This window comes from Phascolarctos cinereus, unplaced genomic scaffold (assembly GCF_003287225.1).
Source record: "Phascolarctos cinereus isolate Bilbo 61053 unplaced genomic scaffold, phaCin_HiC Scaffold_9;HRSCAF=440, whole genome shotgun sequence".
In the NCBI taxonomy this organism is placed as follows: domain Eukaryota; kingdom Metazoa; phylum Chordata; class Mammalia; order Diprotodontia; family Phascolarctidae; genus Phascolarctos; species Phascolarctos cinereus.
In genome coordinates, this window is record NW_027556402.1 from 22195396 (window position 1) to 22222086 (window position 26691).

General features: G+C 36.8%; 1 long non-coding RNA gene across 1 annotated transcript; it reads left to right on the forward strand.

Moving 5' to 3' along the window:
* The first annotated feature begins 21205 nt into the window (after positions 1 to 21205).
* LOC144455162 (uncharacterized) lies at positions 21206 to 23651 on the forward strand. The gene is made up of 2 exons (XR_013483873.1): positions 21206 to 21335; positions 22603 to 23651. It is a non-coding gene; the product is annotated as an uncharacterized LOC144455162 (long non-coding RNA).
* The last annotated feature ends 3040 nt before the right edge of the window (positions 23652 to 26691 follow it).

The following is a 26691-nucleotide window of genomic DNA, read 5'->3' on the forward strand; positions in this document are numbered from 1 at the left end:
AGGAAGACTCCTCTTCTTGAGTTGAAATCCAGCCTCAGACACTTCCTAGCTGTGTGACATGGAATAAGTCACTTGACCCTGTTTGCCTCAGTTTCCTCATCTGTAAAATGAGCTAGAGAATGGCAAACCATTCTAGTATCTTTGCCAAGAAAACCTCAGATGGGGTCACAGAGAGTCAAACATGATAAATGACCCACCAAACAACAGAAAGACTGACACATATTATCCTGACAGCTGCAATCTACAATTGCATGTTTTCCCACAATTCTCCCTGTTGTTATTTTCTTGCAAGTATCCCATAAGAGTACAATACAGTTCTTTGGAGCCAGTGGGAATGTGGGATAGAGTGATGGGTATGGTCACAGTGATTTGCTTGGTTCTCTCCTTGATCTTGGCTGGCAACCAGTCTATGACCTTATGGAGGTTTCAGTTTTCTAACTGGGCATGAATGACTTTGGGTAAGAGAGAAATTGGCGGGGGAGGGGAAGGTTAAGTATCTTGGGCGTTGGAAAAGGGCATTCATGAGGTGGCATGGTAGGCAGGGGCACTGTGTGTACAATGATTGTCCACAGGGAACCATACAATATGGATCAATTACAAGGAGGACAAAAATTCAAGTTAGGGTGAAGAGAAGGCAGAATGACTCCTTTTTTTGTCAGGATGCATCCAGGTCTGGAGTCTTGGGGGAGCTGTCAGCTTCATGAAGTCCTCTCCTTTGGAATGTCTGAGTCAAAGGCATTTATCCTTGACCATCATCTACAAATTGTCCAGTTTAATCGACTTAAATTCAGAGATATGCCTCCTTGAACCCATAACTTAAGTGTCCTTAACAAGGCTGTTTGTTAACAATACCTGGAATGGGTCTTGTTTCTAGCACGGCAAAGGTTTCTGCTGATAGATCCATTCTCTAGGTTCTAAGCCACTTTAATGCTGCTTCAACCTGCTAGTAATAAGACTTAGTATGATTTAATAGAGACTTACAAAACCTAATGACATTGGCCTTCTGGTAATCATTTCATGTGGTGAAAGTTTGTTCATTCCTTAAGTAGTTAACCTTTTAAACTTCAGAGTTACAGGAAAAACATCTAATTAAGTGACATCTAACTCATATGAAAGTTTAGAGTTTCAGTCTTCACATGTCATTTGTTTTCTCTATCTGTATCTGAACCTTGTATGTGATAATATCTAGATAATATCTAGAAGCTAGAGGAAGAGCTTTTTTTCTTTTCCTTTTTTAAAAAATTTTAATTTTTTAAATGTATAGAATAAAGTAAGCATTTCCACAACACAGTATAACAAAAAGATGATTGCACATGAAACTGCAAATTTATTATGTGCAACTTGCTATTCCTTTTAAATATCTAATAAAATTACCACATAAATTTTTTTAGAGGAAGAATTCAAGGATTCTTCTGTGAAGAACTCATGACCATGAGAACCTGATTGTGAACATTTGAATGAATTGGAAAGACATTCAATAGTTCCCTATTGTTTCCAGGATAAAATTTAAAATATATCATCCAGAACCATCAACTTTACTTGACTTCCTCAATTTTTTTCATTGTCACAAAAGCAGAAGTTTTAAGGCTACTAATACAATTACAGCTATCATGAGTCCTTTAAGCATATTCCTTCACCCAGTGAAGTATTTGAAAACCAATCACATATATCTTAGCTCTTAAATGGAAGCAGTCTAATCTTGTTGTATTTCCCAAAATGAAATTTATTACTCCATTAAAAATTAAAACTTTTACGTCTTTATCACATCACATCCTTATGTGATACATATTATCCTCATAATATCCAGAACAATGTAATACTATCTGTACCTAATCTTATGAATATATGACTATTAACCCAATGAGCAAGGAGATATCAAATCTAAGAAATAAGTTTCCTCAATCACCCAGATTAAGAAGTTAATAGTTACTGGTCACAAATTCAGAGCAGTAAAACCAAACCAGAAGACTCCATTACAGCAGTTCATAGGTACTTGACGATTATAATAATAAGATTCATTTTAAAACATTTGCAGTTCTTCTGCTGTAGTCAGAGAAATTTGCTATGAAAAAAAGGAAAGATACAGCTGTAGCAATAACAGGACTGTTTGCTCAAGCCCAAGACTAAAATCATAGATTGATTTATCATAGGTATTCCATGGAAAAACTCCCTTAGCTCTGTTTGATTTTAGGTAAAAATCATAGATATTTTTTGGGACCACCAACCATGTAACAGAGTTACATTATTCCTAGGTATCATAGCCAGGCTCAGAATCGACCAGGTAGGAAACATTCCTACTCAAAAAGGAAATAGCACAGTGGGTAAACTGATGCAAGAGAGTCCTGCTGTTCCTTTTCTAAGGTTGTCTTCTTAAGCTTCATAGTCATTTATATCCACCAGTGATATTTCTCAGCTCACATTCCCTTTGAGCAGCTCATCAAATTGTTATCCCTGAATTCAAACTCAGAGCAATTCAAAACATAATGATTTCCAGTGCTTATAGTTTAGAACATGTTATAGTTGCTTTTTTTTTATATTGTTGCAATTAGTAAACAATAAATAAAAACATATACCTTTAGGACTTATTACATACAAAGTTTTTCCAAAAGCAATCAGTCATCATTTTGCTTTTCTAGTTTAAAGACATTCTGGTATTTAAAACAATCATTAGAAATTAAGAAAATAATCACATTCAAGAGTTTTACCCACATAGTGAATACATCATAGTCCATTCAAAACCCAGAAAAACACTGGCCACTGTAAGACTTCATATTAACAGATATCTCTATCTTGAGGTATTACATATTAACCCTGAAGGCAAAAATAATATCTTTAAAACTGGGGTCTGTCTGTTGGCTCAAGATGTGACTTCAATACGTACTATTCTAAGTGTACTTTCATAATTTTCACAATCAGTAGTCAACTCATTATAAAAAATTAATTTTATAATATAAGAAAACTTATTTTTTAAAAAAACCTTACCCCCACATTTTGATTGTGAATATTTGTAATGGAGAAGGAGCTCTCAGTTTCTCAGTAAATCAATTTACTACTTTAGAATTTCACAACATTCTTTCCATGACATCTTTCCCAGAGATTATAAGATTTTATGTTTTTACAAAGATTGAAAATCCAAGGGACTGAAAATCTGGCAAGATCCCAAAAAACTTTATAGATGAGAATTTACAATGTCTTTTGTACTTATCCCAAACACAAGATAGTAATTATTCTTCATTTTAAAGGAAAATATACCCATTTAAATACTTGAAGGGTTTTTCTTAACCATTACAACAGAAGCCTCTAATAAACAATAGCTTAAATTCATAATTTCACAGCATTCTGGTCATGTTAATCTTCTAATAATACAAATGCAGCACACTTAGTGTAATTTTACAAATTAACAACATTTTCTAAACAATGGTTTCACAAAATCACATTGTAGAATAAATTAGGAACACAATAATGAAACAATATTAGGGACTCAAAATATGAAGTAAAACTTATCGCTACTCAAATGATATCAATTCAGTTGAATGTATTTCTCAATTACGTTGCATAGAGAATCATTTCATTGGTTTATCAGTTCTGAAATTCTATACTAGCTGTATTCAGAGACCAGTACAAAGTAATTAAAATCAAATTACTTTTAGAGTTCCAAAAATGGCCACAGCAGTTACCAGTTGGAACACAGATCAATCATACTATAAATTGTAATTTTCCCTGATTAATTTATAAAAGCCCAACATAAATCCAAATATCAAATTGTTCAACTTTAAATATTGCTGCACAATTCACACTGCTTTTCTACATCAACAAGAATACTGAAATTGGTTAAATAAATTTGGAAATCATGAGATATCTAAATATTAACTTCGACTATCTGGGGAGGAAAAAAGTACTACTATGAAATAATAATTTTACAAGCAAGGAAATCTTCCTATTCTCCTCTTATCCAAAAGAGACATAACATTTAAACATTTTTGTAGAGCAGTACTAAATGCTTAGCCTTTTTAAACAATTTAAAATCTATGCAGAATACTTTAATAGCTGACAAAGATGAGGACATTTTATGGCACTAACTTATGTGGAAAGTCACTGGTTCTACATTCATGCCTTTGGGAAATGAAAGTTGAGTTGAATTTTTTTAAAAAGACACCTCTTCTGCTTCCAAGAACATTTTACATACTTCTCATTAACCTCTGAGTTTCATGTTCAAACTGTGTTAGTGCAGCCTCTAACTTCATGCCATTTTCGTTCCCTTTCCCCTATGGACTCTGACCAAAGCCATGTAAATCATGAAATTATACCTCTCTGCTTCCTAATTATGTCTCAAGTCCTCTTTAGCTTACTTTTATTGCATTGGGTCTCTCCTTTGCAAATTTAGCACATAATTTCTTACACAGTACCAATTAATTACAAAACTTTTACTTTTTCAGTTTTTAAGAGCTTACAAGTCTATTCCAATTTCTTTTAGATGATTTTGTTTCTAATTTTCCTAAACAATTAAGTTTTGTTAAATTATCCATAGAATAAAATACAACATCCTCCCAAAATTAAATTCTGCTTATTCTCAAATTACATCTTGATTAAAACACACACACACACACACAACACACACACACACACACCACACACACACAAAGAGAGAGAGAGACAACCTATTTCTTTCCAAGAGGGAGAGAAGTTAATAATAGGTGGCTCTTAAGTACCAGATGAATTTATAAATTGTAAACTACAAAATCACTTTTTCCTTTGCTCTCTGTTTTTGGATTTCACTGATAAAACTTTCGAACTAGTTTTAATTCCTTTTATTCTCTAGTTGGTGAAATCACCTTCTCTTACACTAAAATAATAAATGTCACTCTCCAGGGGAGAGAGTAATAGAGTGTGCTGTTTGTATATGAGAATGTTCTAAGGGGCTGCAAACTCCAAAAATCCACTAGGATACTTCAGTATTCACTAAAAAAAAAAAATTTCCAACCACATTTTCATCGTAATTTTAGAAATGCATGGCAAACAGATTTCCTTTCAGTTCACAAATTTAGTTTCTAATTAGTTTACAAATATAATAAATTTCTGCAAATTGGAAGGAATTTCCTTACATTGCATATTTCCTTAAAAAGCTTTGAAACCTTTGGCTGTTTCTCTTGCTTATCTCTTCCCCCCCCCCCAAAGATATCAACAGTCCTGTTTAGAATGGGGAACTTCTATAAAAGTTTATAAATATACTAATTTGTCAGGATTGAAATTCCTACCATGTGGCCATTGCTGACTAGGATTTTCATTAGTATAACCATTCAATACATGGCACAAAGATATTATATGCTTTATAGATTGATCTTTTGGTAACTTCCCAGGTCACTGAATAAAATTTTCACCATGCTAGCTAATGAGGTACCAAGTTCTGGGGTTCTTTGAGAATTTTCCATAAATAGATTAGTCTATCCAGAGTTAAACCTGTATTGCTTCCCTAGAAATTAATCTTAAGAAGTTCCCACAGCTTAATCTAAAAAAGGCTAAACCTGTATCCTATGAATAGGTTGTTCTAAGAACCTAGGTTATCCAAGCCAAGTCTGGTCCCCCTCTACTAGGCTGGCACCTCTAGAGAGTCAACAAACACAGGAAGACAAGGAAGGAAGACAAAATTGAAAGGATGAGGAGAAGAAATAGGAAGGGAAAGGGGAAAAAAGGAATCCTTTCTGTTGAGGAATGTGTGTTTTTGCAGACACAGTGTTGGAAAGCAGTTTTTCTAAGCCTCCTTTATAGACTATGGATGCCCTAAGTATATAGATGAAGAACTGACATAGAGCAATTTTCTAAGCTTTGTAACTCAGACTGGCTGAAACCTACACATTCTGCCTCTGTGCCCTGGACAGGAATAACTAATTCCTAGAAACATTTCCTCTCAAGACGTGTAAGACAAGAGTTAAACAAAAAAAGCACAACGCCCTTCAAATTTTGCCATTGCACCTGCAGCTACACCCAAAATTTTCCTCTTTTGTAAATCGAAATAACACTCCGGGCACCCCTTGATAATATTTTCATTTATCCCAAATTTTCTGATGCAGCTGTTAGCTGCCTGGTTTTTGCTGGGATGGAAAAGTGAACAAAAGCAAATTAAAAGTAGAAAACTACCAGTGTGTGTAAGAATGATTTGACTTTAAGTTCACTCCCCAAGGTGTACCATCTTCAAGAATCCCACTTCTGACACCAGAAAACTAGTGGAATAAATTTGAAGTTGACTCTCAGAGGTCACTATTTATCAATCTCAACTGGGTTCTTGGGAAGTAGGTGTCAGTAGGGAAGCAGAGGGCAAAAGATAAAGCCAAAAGATTTTATTCAACTAGCCAAGTAAACACTCATATGGGGAGCATTTACAAGGGTATAGAGCAGAAACAGATTTTTTATATATACTGCTTTAAGGCAGCATTCTCTAGCATTAGAAAGAATAGTTAAACCAATCACAGTAAAGGTCAACTTTAACATCACTTAAATTGCAAGAAGGGGTGGGCAAAGGTCAATGTTTCCAGAACAAAATTTGTCTCTGAATGCATGCATTTTTCAATTTATGGAATGTAGACTAAAGCATGTTATCTTCACAGCTATAAACTACAATTTTGTATTTTTCCACAAGTGCATTTCACCAAATCATGATAATCATTTTCCAATACTATTCATCAATTATTCAAAGTCTTTTTGTTGAAATATAAACAGTAAATTTCCACTTCTCCTGGTGTTAGTTATTCTTGCAAACTAATGTGAAGTTGTTACATTTTTGTGTTTTTTAAAAATGAATTTTAGGGGCAGCTAGGTGGCTCAGAGGATAGAGCACCAGCCCTAAAGTCAGGAGGACCTGAGTTCAAATCCAGGCTCAGATGAAACGCTTGACACTTACTAGCTGTGTGACCCTGAGCAAGTCACTTAACCCCAATTGCCTAAAAAAAATAAAATTAAAAAAATGAATTTTAAAACTTTGAAACATTTTCAAATGGGCTAAAATGATTATATGACATCCATATGTGTGATATGCATATATGTAATATACATATGTAATGTGTCAAAGTCACATTATAGAAACATTACAACAATCCGTTTTCAAAATGCCCTCCCCATAGCACGTTATTATTGTTCAGTTGTTTCAGCTGTGTCTGACTCTTCATGACCCATTTTGGGGTTTTCTTGGGAAGGATATTGGAATGGTTTGCCATTTCCTTCTCCAGATTAATTTACAGATGAAAAACTGAAGCAAAAGAGTTAAATGACTTGTCCTGGTGATATAGCTAGTAAGTGTCTGAGGCCATATTTGAACTCTGGAAGTTGAGTCTTCGTGATTCCAAGCTCAGTGCTCTATCCACTGCATCACCTAGCTATTCCCTCCGTAGTGTGAGTTTCTGTCGAAAAACAGATACTTGCTCATGTCGTTAAAAGTCACCTTTATCAGCAATCCTAGATGTATATAATAGAATAAAAGCCATTCCACAATGAACAGTGATCGAAGGATACAAACGATTCTCAAAAGAAGAATTGTAAACTATTACAAGCCATACAAAAGACTGCTCCAAATCACTGTTAATAAGAGAAATGCAAATCAAAACAACTCTGAGGTTTATCTCAAATCCAATAAATCGGCAAAGATGACAAAAGTCAGGAACAGCCAACGTTGTGGACATATCAACAGTGATTAGTAGAATTGTGAATTGGTCCAACCATTCTGGAAAGCAGTTAGGAATTATGTGAATTAAGTCAGTGACCAAAATCTCCATACCTTTTCGATTCACCGAGACAATATACACAATGACTTCAAAAGACATAAATGGAAAAGACAATAAAAAAATTAAAAACTAATATCATGTAATTATGACAATTAAATGAGGCCCTGAAAAAAAGAATAAGACAATATATTTGCCTCCATTCCGCAGACAGACTCTGGGGCTATCTTCAACCTTGGATACAGAGGTTGAGTGTCCAGGGGACGTCTGCCACATGTTACCTCATGAGTTATAGGGATAGCCCAGAGAGGCTTTTTTTTTTAATTCTAGTAGTGCACAAGACTCTACCCTAATGATTACCAGGTGATATCGATGAGCTAGTCAGACTGAATTAGCATTTAGTTAGAAGGATTTTGTAAGGCGAGGTAAAAAAAACAGTTGGTACCAATATTCCTCGAAAGTCTGTGACATGTTTTCCTACCAGTATACACAAGAGAAATGCAGGCTCAAACCTATAGAGACCCTGTAGAAAAATGGTAAATGCACATCTCTCAATTATTGGAACTCTTGCACAGATTCCCCACAGAGCTCAGAGTCCTGAAGCTGTCTTTCCTCTGTATGTCTAATTTGTCCTTGGGTCACAATTTAGATACTGCTGTCCAATGTGCTGGGGAAGCTGCTAGGATGCCTGGGATAGCCCAAAATACTCTGGCTTTTCAATGTTCACAGAATCATTCTGTGATTGAGGTGTAGGAGGGAGAAAACAGAAGTTCATCTCCCTCTTATCCCCTTCCCTCAAGTATCACCCTGTTCTGAGGCCCAGCTCTCTCACCTAGGCTGGCCAGACACTAGAATGCTAGAATCTGATTTGAATGACTATTTTATAAATGCTCCCAAAAATGAGATTGAGCCTCCACGGGCAGTATCCCAAACCACCTAAATAACTCATTTTTATTCCATAGAATTTTTCCTTTGCAATTCAGCACACAACCCTGATTAGTTGCAATACTGTTACCTTTTGGGATTCTTAAGAGCTTACAAATGCATGGCTTCTTTCTCATTTTCTTTGGTGACCATACAATTAATTCTATTCTATAAAGCTTTGGAAGTTCTACTTAGGACTTCCCAATAGACTTTCCTAGTCCTTGATCACCTTGGCTCCTTCATATCATTGTGACAGGAAGGGTCTAGGCCCAGGCAATGATGGTCCCTCCTCATGGACCCATTTTTGGTTTAAATCACTCTTTCCACTCCTTTATTAAATTCTTCTCCCTTTTAATTTGCTCCCTGATTTAAACAAGCTTTTCTCTTTTCATGGTCAAGAAAAGGTTAATAAGAGGCAAACTGCATGTCTATTTTTTTTTCTTCTTTCTAGGATGACTTTCAAACTAGCTGCTTTCCTTCATTACACTTAAACAATAGGTCTGTCAGTCTTCAGGGCCGAACGTGATCTGAAAGCTTTTTGATGTTGAGTTGTTTCAGCCACGTCTGACTCTTTGTGACCCCATTTGGGGTTTTCTTGGCAGAGACACTGGAGTGGTTTGCCATTTCCTTCTCCAACTCATTTTACAGATGAGGAAACTGAGGAAAACAGGGTTAAGTGACTTGCCCAGGATGGCAGTTAGTACGTGTCTGAGGTCAGATTTGAACTCAGGAAGATGAGTCTTCCTGATTCCAAGCCCAATGCTCTATGCATTATGATACCACCTAGCTGCCTGATTTAAGTGCTATTTACCCCTAAAACTTTCAAAGAATTTAATTCTTATTTTTCCTTAAAACAAAGTCTACAGAATGGTACCCCAAAACTCAATAAGATATTTCAGCATACGTTAAGTTTCTGCAAAATGCCTTATCAGATAGGACAAAGAGAAGGGGGTAAGTTACTGAAATTGCACAAAGTCCCAGGAGTTCTCCCCTACAATCTTAAAGTGACTATTTTCCAACCTCCTTAATGATTAATCTCTAATCTTTTTAATCTCCAAATCCCCAAAATCTACTAAGATGTTTTTAGCAGTTCTACAAACCAGAAAAAAGCTTTCCTTTCTCTGATTATCTGACTTTATCTCTGCAATCCCAACATGGCCAAGGCTGAATGAATGACAGAGAAAAAATATTTTTCAGGGTTTTTTTTCTTTTTAACTTCATTTCCCACTGAAAGCCTAAAGTGGGAGTTAATCCTACTTACTTGGACAGAGAATTTAGTATCTGGGAGAACTGTGTCAAATAGGAAACTTCATTAATCTTCCCCAGCACACTAAACATTTTGGCTACAGCTTTTCAACAGTCTTTGTTGTCTGGCTGCATTTTCCCCTTCGAAATCTTTCAAGGTGGCAGAATCTGCAAAGAACACTAAACATGACACAAGACAAAAATTTTTCTTTTGCATTTTATAAAGAAACAAAAACACAGACAAAATGATAAGACACATACTTACTAGCTTCCTTATCTCTTACTGAAAATCTAATATCAATGCCTTTAATTTGCCACCAAATTGGGGACCTATCTGGATTTTTATGTATTTCAGCATAATTTGAGGGCTCTATACTTTAGACACCCCCTCCACTCTTGTATGGGAAGTTTCAGGACAATAAGAATTTCTCTAAGAGGGCATTAATTTCTTCCCCTGGACTCATGCCAAAAAAAAAAATTTATCCAAGGGGGAACCCTTTGATATTTCACTATTACTGGAAGCCATCATTCCTTTAGAGAGAGTAACCCTTCCCCAATCTTCAGGGTGGGAATAAACCTTCCCCAGCAGTGTTGGGGTAAATGGCAGCCCTTACTCAGCCTATAGTTTAGACATAAATCTTGCTTTAGCTCAGAAGAATGTGAAATCAAGGGGAGTTTGACCTCTGGGGACAGTCTTCTGTGAAAAAGTCCCTCAGTAAAAGATTAATTGGGATACTCTAGGAAGTTTTTATGAAAGGTTGTCATCCTAGGGGTTAGTGTTCTGATGATCTGGCTGGCTCCATCAAAAGCTGTAGTGGGTGAAATCTGAAATAACCGAGGAAACAAAGGTTCAAGCTTCCAAGCATATCAGTTTATTAAACAATGCATGCTAATTGCTTAACAAACTGGGACCAGGACTCCTTAGCTTCGCACTAGACCCCAAATAGAGGGGGAAACAGATTTTTATGCATTAAAAGCAATTAATAAAATAAGACCAATTAATTAAAATAAAACAATTAACCAGGATACAAAATGAGGTTATCTGGTTTCTAGTTGGAGGAAAGAGAAAAGGCTTTTTGAGTTGGGAGGGGGAGAACGACAGGTGTAATTCCCTAAAGTCAGAGGAAGAAATGTCCCCCTCTCCCAAGTGTTTGCATCCAATCAAAGGAACATGGAAGCAATACTTGATTGACTGGCATGGGGACAGTTTTCAGATAAGACCTAGGAGCTGCTTGAGATGTATAATTGTGAGAAAACTTGCATCCAACTTCAGATCTGATTAGGTTTCTGGTTAGCATAACTTAGACCCTTAGTTGTGGCAGCTAAGTGGATAGAGTGTGGGGCCTGGAGTCAGGGAAGACTCATCTTTCTGAGTTCAAATCTGACCTCAGACACTTACTAGTTTTGTGACCTCGGGCAAGTCCCTTAATCCTGTTTGCCTCAGTTTCCTCATTCATAAAATGAGCTGGACAAAGAAATTTCGAACCCTCCATTATCTTTCCAAGAAAACTCCAAATGGGGTCATGAAAAGTAAGACATGACTGGACAACAAAGGTCCTTATTTAAGGGTCTCTAAGCAAAGGGTAGAGGTGGTCCAGGTTCCCAGCCATGGAGAGACATCATTCAAAAAATGCAATAAAGTTTTATTACAATTCCCATAATTGAATAAAATTTTCTCACAAGACAAAAATTGGACTAAACTCATAGAATAGAAAGGGAACTGAGCTAGCTCCAGAAATGAGTCACAAGATGGAGTCAGGGTGGTTCACTCAATTCCCACAATTCCTTCATGTCTGAATTGTGAGCCAAGAACAAGCTATAAGGAGGAAAGGTAGCCTCAGGACTCTGGGATGAGCCTAACAATAAACTACACCATGCTTAAAGGAAACTGTGAGAAATTCATGATGGGGGAAAAAAAAGCTTGCAATAATCAGGAGACGTGAATTTACCCAATAGCTATAGGTTCTCTATAGATCTGAACTTGCATTTCTTTGGATTCTGTATATACTGGTGGGAAAATGGTGGGATGTTTGGTAACAACTGTTCTTTTTATATCTCCTTATGAAATCCTTCTAACTAAATGCTAATTCAGTCTGGCTAGTTCATTGATGTCACTTGGTAATCACTGGGAGCAGCATACTGGTGGGGTCTTATGAGCTACTAGAATGAAAAACCAAAGCCTCTCTGCGCCATCCCCATAACTCATAAGAGGACGTGTAGCAACTGTTCCCTGGACACTCAATCTCCTAATCCAAGGGTGATAGGAGATAGAGTCCCAGAGTCTATGCTACAGAATGGAGGGAGATACATTGTCATTTTCTACTTTTTTTTCAGGGCTGAGCTTGATCATTATAATTACCTGGTGTTCATTTTTAATTTTTTAATTTGTCTTTTCCATCTAAGTCTTTTGAAGTCTGTGTATGTTGTTGTCTTGATGGATCAAAAGGTATGGAGATTTTAATCATTGTCTTAATTAACATAACTCCTAACTGCTTTCCAGAATGTTTGGGCCAATTCACAATTCTACTAACCACTGTAGATGTGCCAACAACATCGGCCATTCCTGACTTCTGTTATCTTTGCCAATTTACTGGGTTTGAGATGAAACCCCAGAGTTGTTTTGATTCACATTTGTCTTATTAATGATATGGTGGGCCTTTGTATTGTTGGTAATAGTTTGCAATTCTTCTTTTGAGAACTGTTTGCTTATATCCTTTGATCACTATTCATTGTGGAATAGCTTTTGTTCTAACATATTTATATTAGTTCCCTATACATCTAGGATTGCAGACAAAGGTGCTTTTTAACAATGAGTGAAAAAATATGTGCTTTTTGACAGAAACTCACGCTAGGGAGACAGCATTTTGAAAATGGATGGTTGGTAATATTTCTATTATATGATTTATGTTGCTAAAAATGATATGCCACTTATAAAACATGCTTTTTAATGTATTTGAAAATCTTCCAAAGGCTCTGCTTTCATGGGTTTATGCTCATTTATTAAAAATACAGAAATATAACACATTCATCTTAGTGCACAAAAACAACTGACATCCACAGAGGTGAGCATTTACTAGCTTGATTTCAACAAAACACTTTGCATAATCGGTAGATGGGATTGAAAAATAATGAGCATGACTAGAGACGTGCAGCTATCTGAGCACTTCTTCCATTTGGAATGATGTATCTTTGTGATACAATCATTTGCAATTATGATTGTCATTAAAACCAAGCATCAAAATTAACCACACTTAAAACTCACATGTGTCGAGAACCTTTTGACTGATGCGAGGGGTGATCAAAAAATTTTGGAGAAGGATGATAAAGATCACCTTCCTCCTTGACTTTCCCTCTCCCACAACCCTGCCTCATTTTACATTTGAAGAAAATGTCACACAGAACGTTTAGTGACTTATTTAGAGTCTTAGCTTTAGTAAGTGGTAGTTAGGGTAGGGATTCAAACTCGGGTCCTTTGGCTCCAAACCCATTGTTCTTCCTACTATGTTACCCTACCAAAGAAATAAAAAATTCTCCTAGGAGATTCCATTGATGTAAGATCTCCCTCCCACATAAAAGGTCAATTCAATATCATACTGAAACACCAGATCATATCCAACTCTTGTGTGTAGGTTTTGCTGTTTAATACTTCCAAGAAAATTCTCAGGGGAAAAAGAGAACAAATGAGCAGGCAAGAAGTATAAGTATAGAATAGCTTAGATTTTGTGTAGGAGAAGAGAGAGAGGGACAAGTAAGAGCGGACAGAAAAGATAGGAGGGGTGACATTGAGGTGGCATCAAAGACATTGAACTCCAATCTTTCTTTGATATTGGACATCTGGTCCTCTTGTTAATTAACCTAAGCAGACAGGCAATACAGTGGATAGAGCATTGGACCTTGAATCAGGAAGCTCTGAGTTCAAATTATGACAAAAGCAACCACTAGCTGTGACCCTGGGCAAATTTATAAAACTCTCACCTCGGTTTTCCAAAGGTAAGATGGGAATAATGTTATATCATCTAGTTCTCACAATTGTGAAGATAAAATGAGATAATATTTCTAAAATGCTTTTGCAAATCTCAAAGCACCATGTAAATGCTAGCTACTAGATACTCACATTCCTGGAATGGACCAAAATTAAAATCTTTTCAAATGATGAGACATTGAAGATACAGTGGAAAGAATCTATAGTGCTTAACCATGATTGCTTCCAGTCTCTTGTACAATAAAAACTCTTCCTACTGACATACTACTCTTTAACAAGACAGTGGAAAAAATGTATAATTTTAAACACGAGAGATTTTAAGACTAAGAAGGTCCTAGAAATAATGCTGTCCTTGACCATTTCCATATAGTTTTATATTGTCTGAAAAATGGAGACACGAGGTATTAAAAAACTCAATGTGACTGAGCTGTGATTTTCTTTATGAAGCAATAAAATTTCTACCATAAATAGAGGCATGGTCTTTGAATGACTACTGAGGAAGAAAGAAATTTGTCATAATTAAGTAAAATGTGTTTATTGAAGAACAATCCATGAGTAGCACACTACAGAAAAAAATGCATTTATGTTCACAATTGTCTACTCCTTGGTGTGTAACACATCATAGAAGGCAAGAGATCTGTATGAGAAGTTTAGCTGTAAATAATCCCTGATCACTCTGGGTTTCATTCTGGGGTATTTCTTTGAAGGAAGCTAAGTGGAGACTTGGAAAAGACCTCGGAGGCTATCTCATCTAATTCCTTGCAATTTAGACATGAAGGATCTGAAGCCCAGGAGGGCTCAGTGACTTATTCAAGATTACACAGGGGGGTAACCATTACAGGTGGCATTTCACCCCAAGTCTATTGTCTGCAGAATCAGTGTACTTTGCCACACCGCCTCTGGCATGCTGTCAATGTCAACAGCATGACACAGATGATCACTTGGAGAATCTTTAGGGTCACCAAGTCCCTATTCCTTTTCTTAATGTGTGCCTGAAAGGTTCATTTGCTCATGACTTCCTCCACACAATCCAATTAAAATTCCCTGATTTCCCTAGGCAGTTTTCTCTCCTAGATTTTGGAAATCCACAGGTGAAGAAAGATTCTTTGCTTCCCTTCCTAGTTCATGCCAACTGCTCCCATGTGATGTCCAAGCTCTCCTTCCAATTAGAGGAAGTCTTAGTACAAGAATTGGGATTCTTGCATAGTCAGCCTTACGTATGGCCTTGATATGAAAGTACCTTTAAACGTTTCTAATATATTTATTTATTAATGTTGACCAAGGATATGTAAATCAAGCACTTGGCCATATATCCTCAGAAAGAAGCTCATGTGTTACCGGATTGATTCAGAAAGGTCACTTTAGCAATGTGTTTCTAAGAAAGAAGAGCCTGAAAAGAGCCTTTCTTAGGAATTAAAAAAAAATCAATAATATAAATGAGGATACATCACAGGGAAGAACGCAAGTTTGAATAATCTTAGAATCCTGGCAGAGTCTCTGCAGGGCAGCTGGGTTGTGCAGTGAATAGAGCACCAGTCCTAGAGTCAGGAAGACTCATCTTCCTGAGTTCAAATCCAGCCTCAGACACTTACTAGCTGTATGGGCAACTCACTTCACCCTGTTTGCCTCAGTTTCCTCATCTGTAAAATGAGCTGAAGAAGGATATGACCAACCACTGCTATATCTTTGCCAAGAAAATCCCAAATGGTGTCACAGAGAGTCAGACGTGACTGAAAAACACCTGAACGCGTGATCTCTGCATATTCGCATTTGGCGTGGTAGCCTTTTTTCTAAGGAGCAAATAAATCCATGCTAATTAATAAATGAACTGACAGCTAAATAACAGGCTTCTCTCTTTTTCTTCCTAAATATATATATTTTTTCTAATGGAAAACAAAACAAGACAAGTGAAATCAAACATAAAGCCTCATTGATAGACTGTTGGGATGGAGAGGACTCAGTTTAAGCACAAAGGCAGATAGATTGGAGTAGGTGACCGCAAAAAGCTTCTGAACCAGGGCAGCTAGGTGGCACAGTGAATAGAGCTCTGGCCTTGGCATCAGGAGGACCTGAGTTCAAATCCAGCCTCAGACACTTAACACTTACTAGCTGTATGACCCTGGGCAAGTCACTTAACCCCAATCACCGCACCAAAAAAAGAAGAAAAATGCTTTTTAAAAAAAGCTTCTGAACCATGCAGCCCTCATGTGAGGAGACCAGCCCGGGGAATAATCTTTAAGTTCCCAGGGAACAAGGTCCTGAGTCTGAAAGCAAATTGGCCTACCGTACTTAACTTTTTATGGCAGGCGTTACCTATTTCCTGTTTGGATCCACATATTTTTTTTTCCCATTCTTCAATAAGAACCTGAAAAAAAAAACAGAAAAGAGAAATACTCAAAATGTTCCTTTTCAATTCTAAATGCCAACCAAAAAAACCCCCCCAAAAAACCAAAAACCAATTCTAAATGACATACTTTGTCCAATGATGATTTGGCGAGGGTGATACAAGGTGAAATTAGATGGTGGGCTAGACTTGCTCAGGGTCACATACCTAGTAAGGGTTTTAGGCTTGATCTGAACTCAGATTTTCCTTATTCCTGACATAGAACTCTATCTACTGGGCCAAGTTAGCTTCCTCTAAGCAAATTCTGAATTAATGGTTAAAAGGCTTGATCAGAGACTTCCATTTCCCTTGCTACATATGTTCACTTGATACACAAGCCCCAGTGGCTGGAACTTTGCAATTTTTCTTTTTTTTTTAATTTAAATTTATTTAATTTTTAATTTATCTAACAAAACATGCATTTCTATTACATAGTACAATAAAAAAAAAAGATGATTGAACATGGAACTGCAAATCTACTATGCAGTAGCTCTTTGCTTCCTTTCCTTAAGCCCTTCCTTTTTTTAAAGAACAATGTTGACATTGACCTACAGCAATGTCATGAAGTTTGTGAACAAGCAAGCTTAGCAATGACATGTTTAGGCTTCAAAGACTGATGACCCAGCCGGCCCACTGGACACCTGGACAGTGGGAGGATCCTCAATAGTGAGAATAAAAGGAGGCACTGAAGAGTCCAGAGGAGATTCAGACCTGTTACTCAAGTCTGACTCCTCCTTGCTAAGTTAGAATGGCATTCGCTGCTGTGTCTCTGCTCTGTGGTCTGCTAGTGATCATCACTAACTCTTCAGGCCAAGGTAAGAATTTTCATTTGTATGTTTCTGAGTCTCCCTTTGGGAAAAAAAAAGTTAAAATTGGCTAAGCAAGATGTATTTAGAGTCAAGTCACACTCCCTCATCGATAGAATTTTGTTGTTGTCATTTGGTTGTGTCCTACTCTTCGTGACCCCATTTGGGAGGTTTTCTTGGCAAAGATGCTAGAACGGTTTGCCATTTCCTTCTCTAGCTCATTTTATGGATGAGGAAACTGAGGCAAACAGGGTTTAGTAACTTGTCTAGGGTCACCCAACTAGTAGTGTCTGAGGCCAGATTTGAACTCTCAAAGAAGGGTCTTCCCTGATTCCAGGTCTGGTACTAGCCACTGCACCACCAAGCTGCCCCACTGGATAGAATACTATTCAGTTAGAACTAAAATGAACTGGGTTCTCCTAGGGCTCAATGTACTTCCCTAAAAGGTAGGTGTTTCAGGAGGTGGCTTAGACCCCAGAAGAATTCACTCTGAAGATAAGGAGAAGGAAGCCAGACAGGGAGTGAGAACCGAAAATCATCATCTACCAACATGAAACAGAAGTATCTCCATTCACCTTTGCCATCAGTTATTGGAATTTTTAGTTGCAACTCACTGCTGTTGGGACACCCTTCATAACAACCCAGATGGAATGCCTTGAATTATGTGTTATGCTTGTTCAAACTGTTTCACTTAGATTCATTTGTTTCACTGGAGACAAAAATGTATCCAAAAAGTGTGAAAAAGGGAATAGGGAGAAAATAGTCTAGAGTTTTACAAAACTATAAGTAAATCTTATCATCTGATGATAAACCTGAAGTATATATTCATGAAGTATTCCTAGAGAAATGATATAACCCTACACAACATATCAAGAATTAAAATATAAGAACCTCATCATTTAGGTTTATACTTTGATAGGAAACTTAAAGCTATAAAGCCCATAGAAATAGTTGGTCAGACAACTTGACAAAATGGAGTACCTAGAGAAGTTATTTTTTCTTCTAAAGCTTTTTTTTTTTAAATTAAGACTAAGGATTATGACTAGGCTTGTCTCAGTCATTTTAAAACCAAGAGGAAGCAAGAACGCTTTAACATTTCTAATTTTTGGACTGTTCAAGATATAATTAATTCCTTTAACATATAGTTTACAACTCATGATTATCAGAATAAATCGGATGCTGTTGGGTATTTTTTTATAGAGATCAGAAATGGCAGCCCTAACTGTTTATGCCTCAAGCTGTCGTCTGAGACGATCCCTTTACACCAGCTTCTGAAAGTGGTGGTCATTCCACCCACGGACGGTTGCAAAAAAATTGAACTGATGTAAGTAACTGATGTAAGAAAAATGATTTACCTTCTCATTCCATCAAGTAAAATGAAGTCAATTATGGCTGATCTTCTCTTGAATGCTTCCAAAGCTTTTCCAAGGTTACTTATCTTCTGCTGTCCACCTCAAGGTTTGGAGTTTCTTTGTCCCTCACTATTCTCTGATACAGGAAAGCAGAAATTTCTCGGGGTTATCTGTTGCTATTTGATAAATAGTCCTCTGAGCTTCTGTCAAAACTCACTCTTTCCTACTATCCAATGTACCAGAAAATAGCACTTTATGAATTGGGGAGAATCCAAGTCAGTGCATCTAAGGCAGTGTTTCTATTAGTCTAAAGTCAAGAAATCTAAACCTGGGTCTATGAACTTGTTTTAAAAAACCATTTAGATAAATGTATTTCAATGTGATTGATTACCCTTCTAATTCTATGTTTTATTTTGTGCACTTGGAAACAACCTGCACCAAAAAAAAAAAAGGGGGGGTAAAGAATACTTGTTTGAATCACTTCTCCATTGCCTCCAAAGGTCTGCTTTAATAAAGCATTCAGTTCCTGACCATATGTACCCATTAAATCCGGTTTCCCTCCGAGAGGCACAGAACTGATTATTAGACAGACAGAAGCATTGCACAGTTGACAAGAAGACAGAGATGGGCTGTAATCTGCCCTGTGCTTAGCACCGTTCTGGGTACATAGTAGGCACTGATTAGCACAAATTGATCCCTCCAAACACTGAAGAATAATACTGTTCTTATAACCAAAGAGCTATCAAACCATGCATACCCTTTGACCTAGCAATACCACTACTAGGTCCGCATCCCAAAGAGATCAAAGAAAAAGGAAGTATCCTATATATGGAAAAATATTTATAGCAGCTTTTTTTGTGGTGGCAAAGATTTGGAAATTGAGAGGATGCCCATTAATTGGGGAATGGCTGAAGAACTTGTGGTATATGATTGTGATGGAATACTACTATGCTATAAGAAATGATGAGGGAGATGGTTTCAGAAAAATCCAGGAAAACTTACATGAACTGATGCAAAATGAAGTGACCAGAACTAGGAGATCATTGAGCAATGTTACAATGATGATCAACTGTGAAAGACTTATTTTCTTTGATAAATACAATGATCCAAAACAATTCCAAAGCATTCATGATGAAAAATGCTATCCACCTCCAAAGAGAGAGCTGATACACTCTGAGTACAAATTGAAGTATAATTTTCTCACTTTATTTTTCTTTCCACAGGGCTATTATGGAAATATGTTTTACATTATATAACATGTACAACTGATATATTGCTTGCCTTCTCAGTGGGTGGAGGAGGGGTCACACTTTAACCCCTCAAATTTTTCTTAAAAAGAATGTTAAAAATCAATAATTTTTTAAAAAAGAAAAGAAAAAGAAAAAAACTTAAGAATAATACTAAATACTAAATAATACTAAAGTACTATTCAGATGCCTCATCTTGGCTTGGAGGTGCTCCTTGGTTCTCAAAGGCTATAACAACACAGCATAAGCTTGAGCTGATTCTACTGAAGTGGGAAGACTTCAAGTAAGGCTTAACAATCAGTTGACTTTTATCTGCTATTAAAGGACAGCCTTGACCTAGAGAGATAGTGGCAGAGCTAGGTCCGAGTTCCAGCTCTATAACATGGAGCAAAGTACTTACCTTCTTGAGAATGCTGCATCTCAACTCAGAAGACCTTAGTTCAAATCCTGACTCTCCTACTTCTAAGTTGTAAGACTTGCACGAGCTTCTCACCTTCCATGAGCCTTAGCTTCCTAATCTGTACTATGACAAGGTTGACCTCCAAGCTTTCCACTTAACTCCTCTGGCTTCAGTTTTCTTATCAGGAAAGTGAGGGGCTTGACTTCTGAACTTTACATGACCACTGTCCTCCCATGTAGCTTTCAATCTATGACACTATGAAAATTAATGGGTCTGAAATGAAAGGGTTGGACTGCGTGGTCTCCGAGATCCCTTCCAGGTCCAATGTTCTATGATTCTATAAACATTTTATACAAATACTACTTTCCCATAGCAATTGTCTCTTTGGCATGACCTCCATGTCTCTGAAAATCTTTGTCCTTTTTGCCTATAATCTACTAAGAACCTACCTTCTCCTTGACTGCCACCTTAAGAAAAGAAAAATAGACTTTTTGTATATATATATATATATATGTAGGTAGGTAGGTAGGTATATACAATTATCCTTTCCACATCATGGGGGTTACATGCACAGCACCCCCTTGATCTGGAAAATCTGCATAAAATTTTTTGGCCTTCCCTTCATATCAGAGAAGAAGTCTGAATTATTATGGTATTAAAAGATAAAATATATATAATACCATACACATATTTTACACAATTCTGAATTTTTAAATTTTTCTTGTGTTGTCTACTGGCTTTTGCATGTTGTCTGAGACTTCCGCAAAATTCCCAAAAAAGTCCCATTTAATTTCTTATGCCAACCCATGGTATGTCAAAACCACAATGTGGAAAGTTGTGATGTGGAAGAGATAACTATATGTACACACACACACACACACACACACACACACACACACACACACAAACACACACACAAAGGGAACTATGCTATGTCTAAAGTCACTGACAGGAGGCACAACAGCTCTCTGGTAGAGGATTAGCGCTGCTATGCTGCTCAGACTCTCCCTTCCCATGACTTTTTCATAAATAATTCATAGAAGGCATCTTTTTTATTATCTCCTGACCATCCATGGCCAAAAGTCTAGTCCATCATCCAATTTCACCTTGTCTTACTCTCACCAAATTGTTATTGGACAAAGGTGTGGCATTTAGGATTGGAAAGGAACATTTTGAGGATTTCTTTTTTCTGTTTGTTTTTTTCAGAGTCTTTTTGAAGGATAAGGAAAAAGTATGTGTGGATCCAAAGAGCAAATGGCTACAGAATGCCATAAATAATTTGCTAAGGTAAGCCATCATTTGTCAGATATATAGAGAATTAAGTCAAATTTATAAGAATTTAAGTCGTTCCCCGATTTATGAATCGTCAAAAGATACAAACAGTTTTCAGACAAAGCAATCAAAGCTATCTACAATCACATGAAAAAATGCTCTAAATCACTACTGAATAGAGAAATGCAAATTAAAACAACTCTGAGGTACCATTTTACACCTATCAAATTGGCTAATATGACAGAAAAGGAAAATGATAAATGTTGGAAGAGATGTGCAAAAATTGAGACACTAATGCATTGTTGGTAGAGTTGTGAACCGATCCAATATTTGAAGAGCAATTTGAAATTATGCCCAAACAGCTGTAAAACTGAGCATACGCTTTGACCCAGAGGTACCACTACTAGGTCTGTATCCAAAACAGATTTAAAAAAAAAAGGGACTTTTATGTACAAAAATATTTATAGCCTCTCTTTTTGTGGAGGCAAAAAAATAACCTGAGAAATGGCTAAACAAGTTGTTGTATATGATTGCACTGTAAGAAATGACAAGCAGGACAGCTTCAGAAAAATCTGGGAAGATTCATATGAACTGATACAAAGTGAAGTGAACAGAACCAGGAAAACATTGTACTCAATAACAGCAGCAGTGTAAGATGATCAACTGTGAATGACTTAGCTATTCTCAGCAATACAATGATCTAAAATTCCAAAGGACTCATGATGAAAAATGCTTTCCACCTCCAGAGAAAGATCTGATGGAATCTGAATGCAGATTAAAGCATACTTTTAAAAAAAACATTATTTTTCTTAGGATTGGTTTGGTTTAGGCTTTTCTTCTTCTTTTTGGTCTGTGTTTTCTTTCACATAACTAATGTAGAAATATGTTTGGCATGATTGCACATGTATAACTGAAATAAAATTGCTTGCCTTCTCAATGGAGGGGAAGGAGGAAGAAAGAAAATTTGGAACTTAAAAGGAATGTTTAAAATTTTTTACATGTAATTGGAAAAAAATTTTCGAAAAAAAATAAGGTAGACCAATTGGATATCATTTGTTTGAGACTCAGAACATTGTTCTTTGGGAAATTAAAGATTCTGTTTCCCAGGATGGTCTCCTCAAACGAGGGCTGCAAAGCATGTATTTTGGTTTAGAAGCTTTTTGTGTTTGTTTATTTCAATTTACCTTCCTTTGTGTTTAAAATGAGTTCTATCCATTGAAACTGTCTATCAAATGAGACTGTGGCTTCATTTACTAACTATATTGATTTATTTGCTCCATAGATTGCCAAGTGCCCCAACAAGAAATCCTGCTAGACGCTTGCTCAACTATATGTAAGATCGTCTGAGCTCATCTTCCTTCGCATTAAGAATTCTCACTTCTTTTACTAATTTTTTTTAAAAAATTCCAATGAAAGGCTCTTTCTAGCCACTTCTTCCTAGAAACAAATTGCCAAAATGACCTTTCTGAAGCAATTCAGCAACACATTAGCTTCTCTCTAGGAAGCAATCCAGTGCTTGATTTACATATACTTAGTCAACATTAGTAAATAAGTTTCCTAGAAATATTTAAAGGTTCTTTCATATCAATCTTAACCAGTAGTAGAAGTGAGGCTGACCATGCAAGAACCCTAGTTGTCACACAAAGACTTTCCTCTAAATGGAAGAATAGCTTAGATATCAAATTGGAGCAACCAGCATGAGTTAGGAAGGGAAGCAAGGAATCGTTTCTTCACCTGTGGGTTTCTGAAATTACAAAGCTGCCCACAGAATTCACATAATTTTAATTGGATTGTCCAGACAAAGTCATGGGCAATTGAACCTCTTGAGCACATATGAGGTTAAAAAGATTGGGACTTGTTGACCCTAAAATTCCCTCCACCTTAGTAAACTGTAACAAAGGAAAGCCAAACGATGGTGTCTGTCATGCTGCTGACATTGATATTATGCCAGAGGTTGTGTGGGTAAAACACAATGACTCTGCGAACAATAGATTTGCAATGAAATCCCACCTATGATGGTTACCCCCTGTGTAACCCTAAATAAGTCACTGAGCCTTTGTGGCATTAAATCCCTCATCTCTAAAATGCAAGGAATTGGATGAGATAGCCCCCAAAGTCTTTTCCAAGCCTCCACCTAGCATCCTTCAAAGAGACACCCCAGAATTAAACCCAGAGCCATCGGAATTATTTATAGCTAAGCTTGTCTTACAAATCTCTTGCCTTCTATGATGTGCTACATACCAAGGAGTAGACAATTTGGAACATAAATGTATTTCTTCTAAAGTGTACCACTCATGTGCTGTTCTTCAATAAACACAAACAGATGTTTTACTTAATTGTGATAAATTCTTTCTTCCTCAGTAGTCACTCAAAGACCACGGCTCTGTCTATGGTAAAAGTTCTATTTCTTTATAATGAAAATCACAGCTGTGTCACACTGAGTTTTTTAGAATCATGCGTTGTTTCCACTTTTTTACACAATCTAAAATTGTGTGGAAATGGTCATGCGCAGCATTATTTCTAGGATCTTCTTAGTCTTAAAATCTCTCATGTTTAAAATCTGGCATTTTTCCAATATTTAAAATAGAATTTTTTTGTATTGTTAAAGACTAGACTGGGCTTTCACCTACATTGTGAGTGTCATGAACTGAACCCATAAGAGGAAAGGCACTTCCTTCCCTTGCTCTCTCTCTCTTTTACCCTGCCTCTGAGAAATGAGCTTGAGGATGTTTCTTTCTGTTCTGGATTGTTTGTCCTCAGTTTGAGGTTCCCAGAGTGATTCTCATGAGGTCTTGGAATTTGAGCTGTAATGACCTTGGAGGCAGGATTTCTGGTAGGATGTTGCAGCCAACCAGCCTGACAGAGAAGCCCTGCATAGCCAGAATGTCTGGGACTGAATCCTGAGTGGGTGGTGTCATGAGGGAAATTCAACAAAGGTAGAGTGAGGCATGTTTTTCCAAGCAAGTAGTTTATTAGCAGGTGTACTACCTGTTAATAAAGCAGGTCAATGGCTGCCTCAGTTTAGGGCAAAGACCCCAAGGTGAAGACTTAGCTCATTTTTATATTTTTTTAGAACAGGGTAGGTGAGGAAATAATACAATTGGTTCTAGGACTGGTGATATCATGGAGTTGAGGACAACATGATTGATTACATAAGCTGAAGTGTGGGGAGTGACATGATTGGTTGGAAGTTGGGAATAAGTGGCCAGCCACAACCTCTTCCCCCCCTTCTATGACTAAAACAAGTTCATTGTTTGAGTTCACCTGCCAATATAGAGATATCAAACCAGACTTCTTTAGAGAGCAAACTAGACATCCTTGAAGGATAGCATGGTGATATAAACATTCTAGACCAGACTCTCTGGTATCCACCCACGTCCCCCAAGGATAACAGATTTCTTTGAGGCAAGAATAGAACAACGATTAATAGGAGAACCAGATTTCTAAACAAAACTCATTACTGGCCAGTTGAATTCTGAACTAAGTTCACAAAGAACCATAATTTAGGCAGCTACAGGACAAAATTAATTAAAGAGTAAAATCAAATACAAAAGCAGTGTTTGCTTTTCTCAGTGGGAAGGAAAGAGATTTGGACATGAAACTGGGACTGTGTTCTATAGTAATCAAGTTAAACTATAATCCTAATTCCCTTTCACTCCCCAGAGCCTGATGTAATACAAAGAAGTAGGATTGTATCTCCCAGGGCAGCTAGGTGGCGCAGTGGATAGAGCACCAACCCTGCAGTCAGGAGGACTTGAGTTCAAATGCAGCCTCAGACACATAACACTTACTAGCTGTGTGACTCTGGGCAAGTCACTTAACCCCAGTTGCCTTACCAAAAAAAAAAAAAAGGATTATGTCTTCCAAGTATTGGAGTAAGAGATATATTATTGCAAATGGAAGAAGTGCCCTAGTCATGATCATCATTTTTTTTCAATCCTACCCACCAATTATGCAAAGACTTTTGTTGAAATGGAGCTAGTAAATTCCTATCTCTCCATGTCAGTCATTCTTGCAAACTAATGTGAACTTGCTGCATTTCTGTATTTTTAATAAATGGGTTTAAAACTCAGGGAACATATATTCTTTGGAATATTTTCAAATACATTAAAATATAAATTTTCAAATGTGTTTTTTATAAGTGACTTATCAGAAAATCATATACCAGTCATTCGTTTTCAGAATGCTGTCTCCACAGCATGAGTTTCTGTCAAAAAGCAGTCACTTTCTCACTGATTAAGTCACTTTTGTCTATACTCCTAGATGCATGAGGAACTCATATACATATATTAGAACAAAATCTATTTCACACGGATGCTGATCAAAGGATATGAAACAAGAGTTTTCAAAAAAAAGAATTGCAGACTATTACCAACCATACAAAAAGCTGCTCCATATCACTAAACACAAGAGAATTGCAAATCTGAACTCTGAGATTTCATCTTAAACCCAGCAAACAGGCAAAAATAATAAAAGAGGAGTATCCACTGTTGTTAGCACATTGACAGTGACTGGTAGAACTGTGAATTAGTCCAACAATTCTGGAAAACAATTTGGAATTAGGTTAAGACATGACTAAACTATTTATTTGGTCCACCAAGGGAACAGGATATACAATGACTTGAAAAATGTAAATGGAAAAGACAAATTAAAAACTCATGACTGATTGAACATTGTGTAATTATGATGATCAAGCTAGACCCTGAAAAAGAGAATATGAGAGTATATCTGCCTCTATTCTGTAGCATAGATTCTGGGGCTCCATGTTCCAACCCACCCTTGGACTAGAAGGTTGGGTATCTAGGCAACAGCTGTTACATATCCCCTTATGAGTTCTAGGGATAGCCCAGTGAGGCTTTGTTTTTTTTATTCTATTAGCTCACAAGATCCCACCAGTATGCTGCCCCTAATGATTACTAAGTGATATCAATTAGCCAGCCAGGCTGAATTAGCAGTTGGTACCAAATATCCCTTTCAAAAACCTGGAAAAACTTACATAAACTGATGCTGAATGAAGTGAGCAGCACTTTTGCACACAGTAACAGCAACATCCTGCAATGCCCAACTTTGATAGACTTAGCTCTTCTCAGCAATGCAATGATCTAAGACAATTCCAAAAGACCCACGATGGAAAATGCTATACACATGTAAAGAAAAAACTATGGAGTCTGAATGCAGATGGAAGTTTACCATTTTCTCTTTTGTTGTTTTTTACTTTCTTGTGGTTTTTCCCTTTTGCACTGATTCTTCTTTCACAACATGACTAACGTGGAAATATGTTTAATATGAATGTACATCTACAACCTATATCAGATTGCATGCTCTCTTGGGAAGAGGGGAAGGAAGGGAGGGAGAAAAATAACTGGCACTC